Below are 18,057 nucleotides of genomic sequence, written 5' to 3'. Positions count from 1 at the left end.
ACTAGCTCCAACTCGGTTTGACAGTGAAAACTGCAGGAACTTCCAACCGGCACTAGGAAACAGCCTGAGAAAGCAGAGAAAAAGTGTCTCCTGCAACCCGTTCCCTTGGTGCTAGATGAACGAACGTCTCTCCACTTGCTCAGTTCTGAGAGATAAGTGTGTGTGAAAGCCGTCCTTCACCTAGCTTGTTGGGAACACAAAGTTTCTTTTCAGTTGCAAACTCCATTCCATACATATATATGGGGAGGTACTAGCTCCAACTCGGTTTTACAGTGAAAACTGCAGGAACTTCAAACCGGCACTAGGAAACAGACTGAGAAAGCAGAGAAAAAGTGTCTCCTGCAACCCGTTCCCTTGGTGCTAGATGAACGAACGTCTCTCCACTTGCTCAGTTCTGAGAGATAAGTGTGTGTGAAAGCCGTCCTTCACCTAGCTTGTTTTGAACACAAAGTTTCTTTTCAGTTCTAAACCACATTCCATACATATATATGGGGAGATACAAGCTCCAAATCGGTTTTACAGTGAAAACTGCAGGAACTTCAAACCGGCACTAGGAAACAGACTGAGAAAGCTGAGAAAAAGTGTCTCCTGCAACCCGTTCCCTTGGTGCTAGATGAACGAACGTCTGTCCATTTCTCAGTTCTGACAGATAGGAGTGTGTGAAAGCCGTCCTTCACCTAGCTTGTTGGGAACACAAAGTTTCTTTTCAGTTGCAAACTCCATTCCATACATATATATGGGTAGGTACTAGCTCCAACTCGGTTTTACAGTGAAAACTGCAGGAACATCAAACAGGCACTAGGAAACAGACTGAGAAAGCAGAGAAATATTGTCTCCTGCAACCCGTTCCATTGGTGCTAGATGAACGAACGTCTCTCCACTTGCTCAGTTCTGAGAGATAAGTGTGTGTGAAAGCCGTCCTTCACCTAGCTTGTTGGGAACACAAAGTTTCTTTTCAGTTGTAAACTCCATTCCATAAATATATATGGGGAGATACTAGCTCCAACTCGGTTTTACAGTGAAAACTGCAGGAACTTGAAACCGGCACTAGGAAACAGACTGAGAAAGCAGAGAAAAAGTGTCTCCTGCAACCCGTTCCCTTGGTGCTAGATGAACGAACGTCTCTCCACTTGCTCAGTTCTGAGAGATAAGTGTGTGTGAAAGCCGTCCTTCACCTAGCTTGTTGGGAACACAAAGATTCTTTTCAGTTGCAAACTCCATTCCATACATATATATGGGGAGGTACTAGCTCCAACTCGGTTTTACAGTGAAAACTGCAGGAACTTCCAACAGGCACTAGGAAACAGACTGAGAAAGCAGAGAAAAAGTGACTACTGCAACCCGTTCCCTTGGTGCTAGATGAACGAACGTCTCTCCACTTGCTCAGTTCTGAGAGATAAGTGTGTGTGAAAGCCGTCCTTCACCTAGCTTGTTGGGAACACAAAGTTTCTTTTCAGTTGCAAACTCCATTCCATACATATATATGGTGAGGTACTAGCTCCAAATCGTTTTGACAGTGAAAACTGCACGAACTTCAAACCGGCACTAGGAAACAGACTGAGAAAGCAGAGAAAAAGTGTCTCCTGCAAACCGTTCCCTTGGTGCTAGATGAACGAACGTCTCTCCACTTGCTCAGTTCTGAGAGATAAGTTTGTGTGAAAGCCGTCCTTCACCTAGCTTGTTGGGAACACAAAGTTTCTTTTCAGTTGGAAACTCCATTCCATACATATATATGGTGAGGTACTAGCTCCAACTCGGTTTTAAAGTGAAAACTGCAGGAACTTCAAACCGGCACTAGGAAACAGATTGAGAAAGCAGACAAAAAGTGTCTCCTGCAACCCGTTCCCTTGGTGCTAGATGAACGAACGTCTCTCCACTTGCTCAGTTCTGAGAGATAAATGTGTGTGAAAGCCGTCCTTCACCTAGCTTGTTGGGAACTCAAAGTTTCTTTTCAGTTGCAAATTCCATTGCATACATATATATGGGGAGGTAGAAGCTCCAACTCGATTTTACAGTGAAAACTGCAGGAACTTCTAACCGGCACTAGGAAACAGACTGAGAAAGCTGACAAAAAGTGTCTCCTGCAACCCGTTCCCTTGGTGCTAGATGAACGAACGTCTCTCCACTTGCTCAGTTCTGAGAGATAGGAGTGTGTGAAAGACGTCCTTCACATAGCTTGTTGGGAACAAAAAGGTTCTTTTCAGTTGCAAACTCCATTCCATACATATATACAGGGAGGTACTAGCTCCAACTCGGTTTTACAGTGAAAACTGCAGGAACTTCAAACCGGCACTAGGAAACAGACTGAGAAAGCAGAGAAAAATTGTCTCCTGCAACCCGTTCCCTTGGTGCTAGATGAACGAACGTCTCTCCACTTGCTCAGTTCTGAGAGATAAGTGTGTGTTAAAGCCGTCCTTCACCTAGCTTGTTTTGAACACAAAGTTTCTTTTCAGTTGTAAACTACATTCCATACATATATATGGGGAGATACAAGCTCCAAATCGGTTTTACAGTGAAAACTGCAGGAACTTCAAACCGGCACTAGGAAACAGACTGAGAAAGCAGAGAAAAAGTGTCTCCTGCAACCCGTTCCCTTGGTGCTAGATGAACGAACGTCTCTCCTCTTGCTCAGTTCTGAGAGATAAGTGTGTGTGAAAGCCGTCTTTCACCTAGCTTGTTGGGAACACAAAGTTTCTTTTCAGTTGCAAACTCCATTCCATACATATATATGGGGAGGTACTAGCTCCAACTCGGTTTTACAGTGAAAACTGCAGGAACTTCCAACCGGCACTAGGAAACAGACTGAGAAAGCAGAGAAAAAGTGTCTACTTCAACCCGTTCCCTTGGTGCTAGATGAACGAACGTCTCTCCACTTGCTCAGTTCTGAGAGATAAGTGTGTGTGAAAGCCGTCCTTCACCTAGCTTGTTGGGAACACAAAGTTTCTTTTCAGTTGCAAACTCCATTCCATACATATATATGGTGAGGTACTAGCTCCAACTCGGTTTGACAGTGAAAACTGCAGGAACTTCAAACCGGCACTAGGAAACAGACTGAGAAAGCAGAGAAAAAGTGTCTCCTGCAAACCGTTCCCTTGGTGCTAGATGAACGAACGTCTCTCCACTTGCTCAGTTCTGAGAGATAAGTGTGTGTGAAAGCCGTCCTTCACCTAGCTTGTTGGGAACACAAAGTTTCTTTTCAGTTGCAAACTCCATTCCATACATATATATGGGGAGGTACTAGCTCCAACTCGGTTTGACAGTGAAAACTGCAGGAACTTCAAACCGGCACTAGGAAACAGACTGAGAAAGCAGAGAAAAAGTGTCTCCTGAAAACCGTTCCTTTGGTGCTAGATGAACGAACGTCTCTCCACTTGCTCAGTTCTGAGAGATAAGTGTGTGTGAAAGCCGTCCTTCACCTAGCTTGTTGGGAACACAAAGTTTCTTTTCAGTTGCAAACTCCATTCCATACATATATATGGGGAGGTACTAGCTCCAACTCGGTTTTACAGTGAAAACTGCAGGAACTTCAAACCGGCACTAGGAAACAGACTGAGAAAGCAGAGAAAAAGTGTCTCCGGCAACCCGTTCCCTTGGTGCTAGATGAACGAACGTCTCTTCACTTGCTCAGTTCTGAGAGATAAGTGTGTGTGAAAGCCGTCCTTCACCTAGCTTGTTGGGAACACAAAGTTTCTTTTCAGTTGCAAACTCCATTCCATACATATATATGGTGAGGTACTAGCTCCAACTCGGTTTGACAGTGAAAACTGCAGGAACTTCATACCGGCACTAGGAAAAAGACTGAGAAAGCAGAGAAAAAGTGTCTCCTGAAAACCGTTCCTTTGGTGCTAGATGAACGAACGTCTCTCCACTTGCTCAGTTCTGAGAGATAAGTGTGTGTGAAAGCCGTCCTTCACCTAGCTTGTTGGGAACACAAAGTTTCTTTTCAGTTGCAAACTCCATTCCATACATATATATGGGGAGGTACTAGCTCCAACTCGGTTTTACAGTGAAAACTGCAGGAACTTCAAACCGGCACTAGGAAACAGACTGAGAAAGCAGAGAAAAAGTGTCTCCGGCAACCCGTTCCCTTGGTGCTAGATGAACGAACGTCTCTTCACTTGCTCAGTTCTGAGAGATAAGTGTGTGTGAAAGCCGTACTTCACCTAGCTTGTTGGGAACACAAAGTTTCTTTTCAGTTGTAAACTCCATTCCATACATATATATGGGGAGATACTAGCTCCAACTCGGTTTTACAGTGAAAACTGCAGGAACTTCAAACCAGCACTAGGAAACAGACTGAGAAATCAGAGAAAAAGTGTCTCCTGCAACCCGTTCCCTTGGTGCTAGATGAACGAACGTCTCTCCACTTGCTCAGTTCTGAGAGATAAGTGTGTATGAAAGCCGTCCTTCACCTAGCTTGTTGGGAACACAAAGTTTCTTTTCAGTTGCAAACTCCATTCCATACATATATATGGTGAGGTACTAGCTCCAACTTGGTTTTACAGTGAAAACTGCAGGAACTTCAAAACGGCACTAGGAAACAGACTGAGAAAGGAGAGAAAAAGTGTCTCCTGCAACCCGTTCCCTTGGTGCTAGATAAACGAACGTCTCTCCACTTGCTCAGTTCTGAGAGATAAGTGTGTGTGAAAGCCGTCCTTCACCTAGCTTGTTGGGAACACAAAGTTTCTTTTCAGTTGCAAACTCCATTCCATACATATATATGGGGAGGTACTAGCTCCAACTCGGTTTTAAAGTGAAAACTGCAGGAACTTCAAACCGGCACTAGGAAACAGACTGAGAAAGCAGAGAAAAAGTGTCTCCTGCAACCCATTCCCTTGGTGCTAGATGAACGAACGTCTCTCCACTTGCTCAGTTCTGAGAGATAAGCGTGTGTGAAAGCCGTCCTTCACCTAGCTTGTTGGGAACACAAAGTTTCTTTTCAGTTGCAAACTCCATTCCATACATATATATTGGGAGGTACTAGCTCCAACTCGGTTTGACAGTGAAAACTGCAGGAACTTCAAACCGGCACTAGGAAACAGACTGAGAAAGCAGAGAAAAAGTGTCTCCTGCAACCCGTTCCCTTGGTGCTACATGAACGAACGTCTCTCCACTTGCTCGGTTCTGAGAGATAAGTGTGTGTGAAAGCCGTCCTTCAACTAGCTTGTTGGGAACACAAAGTTTCTTTTCAGTTGCAAACTCCATTCCATACATATATATGGGGAGGTACTAGCTCCAACTCGGTTTCACAGTGAAAACTGCAGGAACTTCAAACCGGCACTAGGAAACAGACTGAGAAAGCAGAGAAAAAGTGTCTCCTGCAACCCGTTCCCTTGGTGCTAGATGAACGAACGTCTCTCCACTTGCTCTGTTCTGAGAGATAAGTGTGTGTGAAAGCCGTCCTTCACCTAGCTTGTTGGGAACACAAAGTTTCTTTTCAGTTGCAAACTCCATTCCATACATATATATGGGGAGGTAGAAGCTCCAACTCGGTTTTACAGTGAAAACTGCAGGAACTTCAAACCGGCACTAGGAAACAGACTGAGAAAGCAGAGAAAAAGTGTCTCCTGCAACCCGTTCCCTTGGTGCTAGATGAACGAACGTCTCTCCACTTGCTCAGTTCTGAGAGATAAGTGTGTGTGAAAGCCGTCCTTCACCTAGCTTGTTGGGAACACAAAGTTTCTTTTCAGTTGCAAACTCCATTCCATACATATATATGGGGAGGTACTAGCTCCAACTCGGTTTGACAGTGAAAACTGCAGGAACTTCAAACCGGCCCTAGGAAACAGACTGAGAAAGCAGAGAAAAAGTGTCTCCTGCAACCCGTTCCCTTGGTGCTAGATGAACGAACGTCTCTCCACTTGCTCAGTTCTGAGAGATAAGTGTGTGTGAAAGCCGTCCTTCACCTAGCTTGTTGGGAACACAAAGTTTCTTTTCAGTTGCAAACTCCATTCCATACATATATATGGGGAGGTACTATCTCCAACTCTGTTTGACAGTGAAAACTGCAGGAACTTCAAACCGGCACTAGGAAACAGACTGAGAAAGCAGAGAAAAAGTGTCTCCTGCAACCCGTTCCCTTGGTGCTAGATGAACGAACGTCTCTCCACTTGCTCAGTTCTGAGAGATAAGTGTGTGTGAAAGCCGTCCTTCACCTAGCTTTTGGGGAACACAAAGTTTCTTTTCAGTTGCAAACTCCATTCCATACATATATATGGGGAGGTACTAGCTCCAACTCGGTTTTACAGTGAAAACTGCAGGAACTTCTAACCGGCACTAGGAAACAGACTGAGAAAGCAGAGAAAAAGTGTCTCCTGCAACCCGTTCCCTTGGTGCTAGATGAACGAACGTCTCTCCACTTGCTCAGTTCTGAGAGATAAGTGTGTGTGAAAGCCGTCCTTCACCTAGCTTGTTGGGAACACAAAGTTTCTTTTCAGTTGCAAACTCCATTCCATACATATATATGGGGAGGAACTAGCTCCAACTCGGTTTGACAGTGAAAACTGCAGGAACATCAAACCGGCCCTAGGAAACAGACTGAGAAAGCAGAGAAAAAGTGTCTCCTGCAACCCGTTCCCTTGGTGCTAGATGAACGAACGTCTCTCCACTTGCTCAGTTCTGAGAGATAAGTGTGTGTGAAAGCCGTCCTTCACCTAGCTTGTTGGGAACACAAAGTTTCTTTTCAGTTGCAAACTCCATTCCATACATATATATGGGGAGGTACTATCTCCAACTCGGTTTGACAGTGAAAACTGCAGGAACTTCAAACCGGCACTAGGAAACAGACTGAGAAAGCAGAGAAAAAGTGTCTCCTGCAACCCGTTCCCTTGGTGCTAGATGAACGAACGTCTCTCAACTTGCTCAGTTCTGAGAGATAAGTGTGTGTGAAAGCCGTCCTTCACCTAGCTTGTTGGGAACACAAAGTTTCTTTTCAGTTGCAAACTCCATTCCATAAATATATATGGGGAGGTACTAGCTCCAACTCGGTTTTACAGTGAAAACTGCAGGAACTTCAAACCGGCACTAGGAAACAGACTGAGAAAGCAGAGAAAAAGTGTCTCCTGCAACCCGTTCCCTTGGTGCTAGATGAACGAACGTCTCTCCACTTGCTCAGTTCTGAGAGATAATTGTGTGTGAAAGCCGTCCTTCAAAAAGCTTGTGGGGAACTGAAAGTTTCTTTTCAGTTGCAAACTCCATTCCATACATATATATGGGGAGGTAGAAGCTCCAACTCGGTTTCACAGTGAAAACTGCAGGAACTTCAAACCGGCACTAGGAAACAGACTGAGAAAACAGAGAAAAAGTGTCTCCTGCAACCCGTTCCCTTGGTGCTAGATGAACGAACGTCTCTCCACTTGCTCAGTTCTTAGAGATAAGTGGGTGTGAAAGCCGTCCTTCACCTAGCTTGTTGGGAACACAAAGTTTCTTTTCAGTTGCAAACTCCATTCCATACATATATATGGGGAGGTACTAGCTCCAACTCGGTTTGACAGTGAAAACTGCAGGAACTTCAAACCGGCACTAGGAAACAGACTGAGAAAGCAGAGAAAAAGTGTCTCCTGCAACCCGTTCCCTTGGTGCTACATGAACGAACGTCTCTCCACTTGCTCGGTTCTGAGAGATAAGTGTGTGTGAAAGCCGTCCTTCAACTAGCTTGTTGGGAACACAAAGTTTCTTTTCAGTTGCAAACTCCATTCCATACATATATATGGGGAGGTACTAGCTCCAACTCGGTTTCACAGTGAAAACTGCAGGAACTTCAAACCGGCACTAGGAAACAGACTGAGAAAGCAGAGAAAAAGTGTCTCCTGCAACCCGTTCCCTTGGTGCTAGATGAACGAACGTCTCTCCACTTGCTCTGTTCTGAGAGATAAGTGTGTGTGAAAGCCGTCCTTCACCTAGCTTGTTGGGAACACAAAGTTTCTTTTCAGTTGCAAACTCCATTCCATACATATATATGGGGAGGTAGAAGCTCCAACTCGGTTTTACAGTGAAAACTGCAGGAACTTCAAACCGGCACTAGGAAACAGACTGAGAAAGCAGAGAAAAAGTGTCTCCTGCAACCCGTTCCCTTGGTGCTAGATGAACGAACGTCTCTCCACTTGCTCAGTTCTGAGAGATAAGTGTGTGTGAAAGCCGTCCTTCACCTAGCTTGTTGGGAACACAAAGTTTCTTTTCAGTTGCAAACTCCATTCCATACATATATATGGGGAGGTACTAGCTCCAACTCGGTTTGACAGTGAAAACTGCAGGAACTTCAAACCGGCCCTAGGAAACAGACTGAGAAAGCAGAGAAAAAGTGTCTCCTGCAACCCGTTCCCTTGGTGCTAGATGAACGAACGTCTCTCCACTTGCTCAGTTCTGAGAGATAAGTGTGTGTGAAAGCCGTCCTTCACCTAGCTTGTTGGGAACACAAAGTTTCTTTTCAGTTGCAAACTCCATTCCATACATATATATGGGGAGGTACTATCTCCAACTCTGTTTGACAGTGAAAACTGCAGGAACTTCAAACCGGCACTAGGAAACAGACTGAGAAAGCAGAGAAAAAGTGTCTCCTGCAACCCGTTCCCTTGGTGCTAGATGAACGAACGTCTCTCCACTTGCTCAGTTCTGAGAGATAAGTGTGTGTGAAAGCCGTCCTTCACCTAGCTTTTGGGGAACACAAAGTTTCTTTTCAGTTGCAAACTCCATTCCATACATATATATGGGGAGGTACTAGCTCCAACTCGGTTTTACAGTGAAAACTGCAGGAACTTCTAACCGGCACTAGGAAACAGACTGAGAAAGCAGAGAAAAAGTGTCTCCTGCAACCCGTTCCCTTGGTGCTAGATGAACGAACGTCTCTCCACTTGCTCAGTTCTGAGAGATAAGTGTGTGTGAAAGCCGTCCTTCACCTAGCTTGTTGGGAACACAAAGTTTCTTTTCAGTTGCAAACTCCATTCCATACATATATATGGGGAGGAACTAGCTCCAACTCGGTTTGACAGTGAAAACTGCAGGAACATCAAACCGGCCCTAGGAAACAGACTGAGAAAGCAGAGAAAAAGTGTCTCCTGCAACCCGTTCCCTTGGTGCTAGATGAACGAACGTCTCTCCACTTGCTCAGTTCTGAGAGATAATTGTGTGTGAAAGCCGTCCTTCAAAAAGCTTGTGGGGAACACAAAGTTTCTTTTCAGTTGCAAACTCCATTCCATACATATATATGGGGAGGTACTATCTCCAACTCGGTTTGACAGTGAAAACTGCAGGAACTTCAAACCGGCACTAGGAAACAGACTGAGAAAGCAGAGAAAAAGTGTCTCCTGCAACCCGTTCCCTTGGTGCTAGATGAACGAACGTCTCTCAACTTGCTCAGTTCTGAGAGATAAGTGTGTGTGAAAGCCGTCCTTCACCTAGCTTGTTGGGAACACAAAGTTTCTTTTCAGTTGCAAACTCCATTCCATAAATATATATGGGGAGGTACTAGCTCCAACTCGGTTTTACAGTGAAAACTGCAGGAACTTCAAACCGGCACTAGGAAACAGACTGAGAAAGCAGAGAAAAAGTGTCTCCTGCAACCCGTTCCCTTGGTCCTAGATGAACGAACGTCTCTCCACTTGCTCAGTTCTGAGAGATAATTGTGTGTGAAAGCCGTCCTTCAAAAAGCTTGTGGGGAACACAAAGTTTCTTTTCAGTTGCAAACTCCATTCCATACATATATATGGGGAGGTACTAGCACCAACTCGGTTCGACAGTGAAAACTGCAGGTACTTCAAACCGGCACTAGGAAACATACTGAGAAAGCAGAGGAAAAGTGTCTCCTGCAACCCGTTCCCTTGGTGCTAGATGAACGAACGTCTCTCCACTTGCTCAGTTCTGGGAGATAAGTGTGTGTGAAAGCCGTCCTTCACCTAGCTTGTTGGGAACACAAGGATTCTTTTCAGTTGCAAACTCCATTCCATACATATATATGGGGAGGTACTAGCTCCAACTCGGTTTCACAGTGAAAACTGCAGGAACTTCAAACCGGCACTAGGAAACAGACTGAGAAAGCAGAGATAAAGTGTCTCCTGCAACCCGTTCCCTTGGTGCTAGATGAACGAACGTCTCTCCACTTGCTCAGTTCTGAGAGATAAGTGTGTGTGAAAACCGTCCTTCACCTTGCTTGTTGGGAACTGCAAGTTTCTTTTCAGTTGCAAACTCCATTCCATACATATATATGGGGAGGTAGAAGCTCCAACTCGGTTTCACAGTGAAAACTGCAGGAACTTCAAACCGGCACTAGGAAACAGACTGAGAAAACAGAGAAAAAGTGTCTCCTGCAACCCGTTCCCTTGGTGCTAGATGAACGAACGTCTCTCCACTTGCTCAGTTCTTAGAGATAAGTGGGTGTGAAAGCCGTCCTTCACCTAGCTTGTTGGGAACACAAAGTTTCTTTTCAGTTGCCAACTCCATTCCATACATATATATGGGGAGGTACAAGCTCCAACTCGGTTTTACAGTGATAACTGCAGGAACTTCAAACCGGCACTAGGAAACAGACTGAGAAAGCAGAGAAAACGTGTCTCCTGCAACCCGTTCCCTTGGTGCTGGATGAACGAACGTCTCTCCACTTGCTCAGTTCTGAGAGATAAGTGTGTGTGAAAGCCGTCCTTCACCTAGCTTGTTGGGAACACAAAGTTTCTTTTCAGTTGCAAACTCCATTCCATACATATATATGGGGAGGTACATGCTCCAACTCGGTTTTACAGTGAAAACTGCACGAACTTCAAACCGGCACTAGGAAACAGACTGAGGAAGCAGAGAAAAAGTGTCTCCTGCAACCCGTTCCCTTGGTGCTGGATGAACGAACGTCTCTCCACTTGCTCAGTTCTGAGAGATATGTGTGTGTGAAAGCCGTCCTTCAACTAGCTTGTTGGGAACACAAAGTTTCTTTTCAGTTGCAAACTCCATTCCATACATATATATGGGGAGGTACTAGCTCCAACTCGGTTTCACAGTGAAAACTGCAGGAACTTCAAACCGGCACTAGGAAACAGACTGAGAAAGCAGAGAAAAAGTGTCTCCTGCAACCCGTTCCCTTGGTGCTAGATGAACGAACGTCTCTCCACTTGCTCTGTTCTGAGAGATAAGTGTGTGTGAAAGCCGTCCTTCACCTAGCTTGTTGGGAACACAAAGTTTCTTTTCAGTTGCAAACTCCATTCCATACATATATATGGGGAGGTAGAAGCTCCAACTCGGTTTTACAGTGAAAACTGCAGGAACTTCAAACCGGCACTAGGAAACAGACTGAGAAAGCAGAGAAAAAGTGTCTCCTGCAACCCGTTCCCTTGGTGCTAGATGAACGAACGTCTCTCCACTTGCTCAGTTCTGAGAGATAAGTGTGTGTGAAAGCCGTCCTTCACCTAGCTTGTTGGGAACACAAAGTTTCTTTTCAGTTGCAAACTCCATTCCATACATATATATGGGGAGGTACAAGCTCCAACACGGTTTTACAGTGAAAACTGCAGGAACTTCAAACCGGCACTAGGAAACAGACTGAGAAAGCAGAGAAAAAGTGTCTCCTGCAACCCGTTCCCTTGGTGCTACATGAAAGAACGTCTCTCCACTTGCTCAGTTCTGAGAGATAATTGTGTGTGAAAGCCGTCCTTCAAAAAGCTTGTGGGGAACACAAAGTTTCTTTTCAGTTGCAAACACCATTCCATACATATATATGGGGAGGTACTAGCACCAACTCGGTTCGACAGTGAAAACTGCAGGTACTTCAAACCGGCACTAGGAAACAGACTGAGAAGGCAGAGAAAAAGTGTCTCCTGCAACCCCTTCCCTTGGTACTAGATGAACGAACGTCTCTCCACTTGCTCAGTTCTGAGAGATAAGTGTGTGTGAAAGCCGTCCTTCACCTAGCTTGTTGGGAACACAAAGTTTCTTTTCAGTTGCAAACTCCATTCCATACATATATATGGGGAGGTACTAGCTCCAACTCGGTTTTACAGTGAAAATTGCAGGAACTTCAAACCGGCACTAGGAAACAGACTGAGAGAGCAGAGAAAAAGTGTCTCCTGCAACCCGTTCCCTTGGTGCTAGATGAACGAACGTCTCTCCACTTGCTCAGTTCTGGGAGATAAGTGTGTGTGAAAGCCGTCCTTCACCTAGCTTGTTGGGAACACAAGGTTTCTTTTCAGTTGCAAACTCCATTCCATACATATATATGGGGAGGTACTAGCTCCAACACGGTTTGACAGTGAAAACTGCAGGAACTTCAAACCGGCACTAGGAAACAGACTGAGAAAGCAGAGATAAAGTGTCTCCTGCAACCCGTTCCCTTGGTGCTAGATGAACGAACGTCTCTCCACTTGCTCAGTTCTGAGAGATAAGTGTGTGTGAAAACCGTCCTTCACCTTGCTTGTTGGGAACTGAAAGTTTCTTTTCAGTTGCAAACTCCATTCCATACATATATATGGGGAGGTAGAAGCTCCAACTCGGTTTCACAGTGAAAACTGCAGGAACTTCAAACCGGCACTAGGAAACAGACTGAGAAAACAGAGAAAAAGTGTCTCCTGCAACCCGTTCCCTTGGTGCTAGATGAACGAACGTCTCTCCACTTGCTCAGTTCTTAGAGATAAGTGGGTGTGAAAGCCGTCCTTCACCTAGCTTGTTGGGAACACAAAGTTTCTTTTCAGTTGCCAACTCCATTCCATACATATATATGGGGAGGTACAAGCTCCAACTCGGTTTTACAGTGATAACTGCAGGAACTTCAAACCGGCACTAGGAAACAGACTGAGAAAGCAGAGAAAACGTGTCTCCTGCAACCCGTTCCCTTGGTGCTGGATGAACGAACGTCTCTCCACTTGCTCAGTTCTGAGAGATAAGTGTGTGTGAAAGCCGTCCTTCACCTAGCTTGTTGGGAACACAAAGTTTCTTTTCAGTTGCAAACTCCATTCCATACATATATATGGGGAGGTACATGCTCCAACTCGGTTTTACAGTGAAAACTGCACGAACTTCAAACCGGCACTAGGAAACAGACTGAGGAAGCAGAGAAAAAGTGTCTCCTGCAACCCGTTCCCTTGGTGCTAGATGAACGAACGTCTCTCCACTTGCTCAGTTCTGAGAGATATGTGTGTGTGAAAGCCGTCCTTCAACTAGCTTGTTGGGAACACAAAGTTTCTTTTCAGTTGCAAACTCCATTCCATACATATATATGGGGAGGTACTAGCTCCAACTCGGTTTCACAGTGAAAACTGCAGGAACTTCAAACCGGCACTAGGAAACAGACTGAGAAAGCAGAGAAAAAGTGTCTCCTGCAACCCGTTCCCTTGGTGCTAGATGAACGAACGTCTCTCCACTTGCTCTGTTCTGAGAGATACGTGTGTGTGAAAGCCGCCCTTCACCTAGCTTGTTGGGAACACAAAGTTTCTTTTCAGTTGCAAACTCCATTCCATACATATATATGGGGAGGTAGAAGCTCCAACTCGGTTTTACAGTGAAAACTGCAGGAACTTCAAACCGGCACTAGGAAACAGACTGAGAAAGCAGAGAAAAAGTGTCTCCTGCAACCCGTTCCCTTGGTGCTAGATGAACGAACGTCTCTCCACTTGCTCAGTTCTGAGAGATAAGTGTGTGTGAAAGCCGTCCTTCACCTAGCTTGTTGGGAACACAAAGTTTCTTTTCAGTTGCAAACTCCATTCCATACATATATATGGGGAGGTACAAGCTCCAACACGGTTTTACAGTGAAAACTGCAGGAACTTCAAACCGGCACTAGGAAACAGACTGAGAAAGCAGAGAAAAAGTGTCTCCTGCAACCCGTTCCCTTGGTGCTAGATGAACGAACGTCTCTCCACTTGCTCAGTTCTGAGAGATAAGTGTGTGTGAAAGCCGTCCTTCACCTAGCTTGTTGGGAACACAAAGTTTCTTTTCGGTTGCCAACTCCATTCCATACATATATAAGGGGAGGTACTAGCTCCAACTCGGTTTGACAGTGAAAACTGCAGGAACCTCAAACCGGGAGTAGGAAATAGACTGAGAAAGCAGAGAAAAAGTGTCACCTGCAACCCGTTCCCTTGTTGCTAGATGAACGAACGTCTCTCCACTAGCTCAGTTCTGAGAGATAAGTGTGTGTGAAAGCCGTCCTTCACCTAGCTTGTTGGGAACACAAAGTTTCTTTTCAGTTGCAAACTCCATTCCATACATATATATGGGGAGGTACTAGCTCCAACTCGGTTTGACAGTGAAAACTGCAGGAACTTCATACCGGCACTAGGAAACAGACTGAGAAAGCAGAGAAAAAGTGTCTCCTGCAACCCGTTCCCTTGGTGCTACATGAACGAACGTCTCTCCACTTGCTCAGTTCTGAGAGATAAGTGTGTGTGAAAGCCGTCCTTCACCTAGATTGTTGGGAACACAAAGTTTCTTTTCAGTTGCCAACTCAATTCCATACATATATATGGGGAGGTACTAGCTCCAACTCGGTTTGAGAGTGAAAACTGCAGGAACTTCAAACCGGCACTAGGAAACAGACTGAGAAATAGAGAAATAGTGTCTCCTGCAACCCGTTCCCTTTGTGCTACATGAACGAAAGTCTCTCCACTTGCTCAGTTCTGAGAGATAAGTGTGTGTGAAAGCCGTCCTTCACCAAGCTTGTTGGGAACACAAAGTTTCTTTTCAGTTGCAAACTCCATTCCATACATATATATGGGGAGGTACAAGCTCCAACTCGATTTTACAGTGAAAACTGCAGGAACTTCAAACCGGCACTAGGAAAGAGACTGAGGAAGCAGAGAAAAAGTGTCTCCTGCAACCCGTTCCCTTGGTGCTACATGAAAGAACGTCTCTCCACTTGCTCAGTTCTGAGAGATAAGTGTGTGTGAAAGCCGTCCTTCACCTAGCTTGTTGGGAACACAAAGTTTCTTTTCAGTTGCCAACTCAATTCCATACATATATATGGGGAGGTACTAGCTCCAACTCGGTTTGACAGTGAAAACTGCAGGAACTTCAAACCGGCACTAGGAAACAGACTGAGAAAGCAGAGAAAAAGTGTCTCCTGCAACCCGTTCCGTTTGTGCTAGATGAACGAACTTCTCTCCACTTGCTCAGTTCTGAGAGATAAGTGTGTGTGAAAGCCGTCCTTCAACTAGCTTGTTGGGAACACAAAGTTTCTTTTCAGTTGCAAACTCCATTCCATACATATATATGGGGAGGTACTAGCTCCAACTCGGTTTTACAGTGAAAACTGCAGGAACTTCAAACCGGCACTAGGAAACACACTGAGAAAGCAGAGAAAAAGTGTCTCCTGCAACCCGTTCCCTTGGTGCTAGATGAACGAACGTCTCTCCACTTGCTCAGTTCTGAGAGATAAGTGTGTGTGAAAGCCGTCCTTCACCTAGCTTGTTGGGAACACAAAGTTTCTTTTCAGTTGCAAACTCCATTCCATACATATATATGGGGAGGTACTAGCTCCAACTCGGTTTTACAGTGAAAACTGCAGGAACTTTAAACCGGCACTAGGAAACAGACTGAGAAAGCAGAGATAAAGTGTCTCCTGCAACCCGTTCCCTTGGTGCTAGATGAACGAACGTCTCTCCACTTGCTCATTTCTGAGAGATAAGTGTGTGTGAAAGCCGTCCTTCACCTAGCTTGTTGGGAACACAAAGTTTCTTTTCAGTTGCAAACTCCATTCCATACATATATATGGGGAGGTACTAGCTCCAACACGGTTTGACAGTGAAAACTGCAGGAACTTCTAACAGGCACTAGGAAACAGACTGAGAAAGCAGAGAAAAAGTGTCTCCTGCAACCCGTTCCCTTGGTGCTACATGAACGAACGTCTCTCCACTTGCTCAGTTCTGAGAGATAAATGTGTGTGAAAGCCGTCCTTCATCTAGCTTGTTGGGAACACAAAGTTTCTTTTCAGTTGCAAACTCCATTCCATACATATATATGGGGAGGTACTAGCTCCAACTCGGTTTGACAGTGAAAACTGCAGGAACTTCAAACCGGCACTAGGAAACAGACTGAGAAAGCAGAGAAAAAGTGTTTCCTGCAACCCTTTCCCTTGGTGCTAGATGAACGAACGTCTCTCCACTTGCTCAGTTCTGAGAGATAAGTGTGTGTGAATGCCGTCCTTCACCTTGCTTGTAGGGAACACAAAGTTACTTTTCAGTTGCAAACTCCATTCCATACATATATATGGGGAGGTAGAAGCTCCAACTCGGATTCACAGTGAAAACTGCAGGAACTTCAAACCGGCACTAGGAAACAGACTGAGAAAACAGAGAAAAAGTGTCTCCTGCAACCCGTTCCCTTGGTGCTAGATGAACGAACGTCTCTCCAATTGCTCTGTTCTGAGAGATAAGTGTGTGTGAAAGCCGTCCTTCACCTAGCTTGTTGGGAACACAAAGTTTCTTTTCAGTTGCAAACTCCATTCCATACATATATATGGGAAGGTAGAAGCTCCAACTCGGTTTCACAGTGAAAACTGCAGGAACTTCAAACCGGCACTAGGAAACAGACTGAGAAAGCAGAGAAAAAGTGTCTCCTGCAACCCGTTCCCTTGGTGCTAGATGAACGAACGTCTCTCCACTTGCTCAGTTCTGAGAGATAAGTGTGTGTGAAAGCCGTCCTTCACCAGCTTGTTGGGAACACAAAGTTTCTTTTCAGTTGCAAACTCCATTCCATACATATATATGGGGAGGTACTAGCTCCAACTCTGTTTTACAGTGAAAACTGCAGGAACTTTAAACCGGCACTAGGAAACAGACTGAGAAAGCAGAGATAAAGTGTCTCCTGCTACCCGTTCCCTTGGTGCTAGATGAACGAACGTCTCTCCACTTGCTCAGTTCTGAGAGATAAGTGTGTGTGAAAGCCGTACTTCACCTTGCTTGTTGGGAACACAAAGTTTCTTTTCAGTTGCAAACTCCATTCCATACATATATATGGGGAGGTAGAAGCTCCAACTCGGTTTTACAGTGAAAACTGCAGGAACTTAAAACCGGCACTAGGAAACAGACTGAGAAAGCAGAGAAAAAGTGTAACCTGCAACCCGTTCCCTTTGTGCTACATGAACGAACGTCTCTCCACTTGCTCAGTTCTGAGAGATAAGTGTGTGTGAAAGCCGTCCTTCACCTAGCTTGTTGGGAACACAAAGTTTCTTTTCAGTTGCAAACTCCATTCCATACATATATATGGGGAGGTACAAGCTCCAACTCGGTTTTACAGTGAAAACTGCAGGAACTTCAAACCGGCACTAGGAAACAGACTGAGGAAGCAGAGAAAAAGTGCCTCCTGCAACCCGTTCCCTTGGTGCTACATGAAAGAACGTCTCTCCACTTGCTCAGTTCTGAGAGATAAATGTGTGTGAAAGCCGTCCTTCACCTAGCTTGTTGGGAACACAAAGTTTCTTTTCAGTTGCCAACTCAATTCCATACATATATATGGGGAGGTACTAGCTCCAACTCGGTTTGACAGTGAAAACTGCAGGAACTTTAAACCGGCACTTGGAAACAGACTGAGAAAGCAGAGAAAAAGTGTCTCCTGCAAACCGTTCCCTTGCTGCTAGATGAACGAACGTCTCTCCACTTGCTCAGTTCTGAGAGATAAGTGTGTGTGAAAGCCGTCCTTCACCTAGCTTGTTGGGAACACAAAGTTTCTTTTCAGTTGCAAACTCCATTCCATACATATATATGGGGAGGTACTAGCTCCAACTCGGTTTTACAGTGAAAACTGCAGGAACTTCAAACCGGCACTAGGAAACAGACTGAGAAAGCAGAGAAAAAGTGTCTCCTGCAACCCGTTCCGTTTGTGCTAGATGAACGAACTTCTCTCCACTTGCTCAGTTCTGAGAGATAAGTGTGTGTGAAAGCCGTCCTTCAACTAGCTTGTTGGGAACACAAAGTTTCTTTTCAGTTGCAAACTCCATTCCATACATATATATGGGGAGGTACTAGCTCCAACTCGGTTTTACAGTGAAAACTGCAGGAACTTCAAACCGGCACTAGGAAACACACTGAGAAAGCAGAGAAAAAGTGTCTCCTGCAACCCGTTCCCTTGGTGCTAGATGAACGAACGTCTCTC

Source organism: Camelus dromedarius, chromosome 1, assembly GCF_036321535.1.
Source record: "Camelus dromedarius isolate mCamDro1 chromosome 1, mCamDro1.pat, whole genome shotgun sequence".
Classification (NCBI taxonomy): Eukaryota; Metazoa; Chordata; class Mammalia; order Artiodactyla; family Camelidae; genus Camelus; species Camelus dromedarius.
This window is presented reverse-complemented; position numbering follows the sequence as displayed.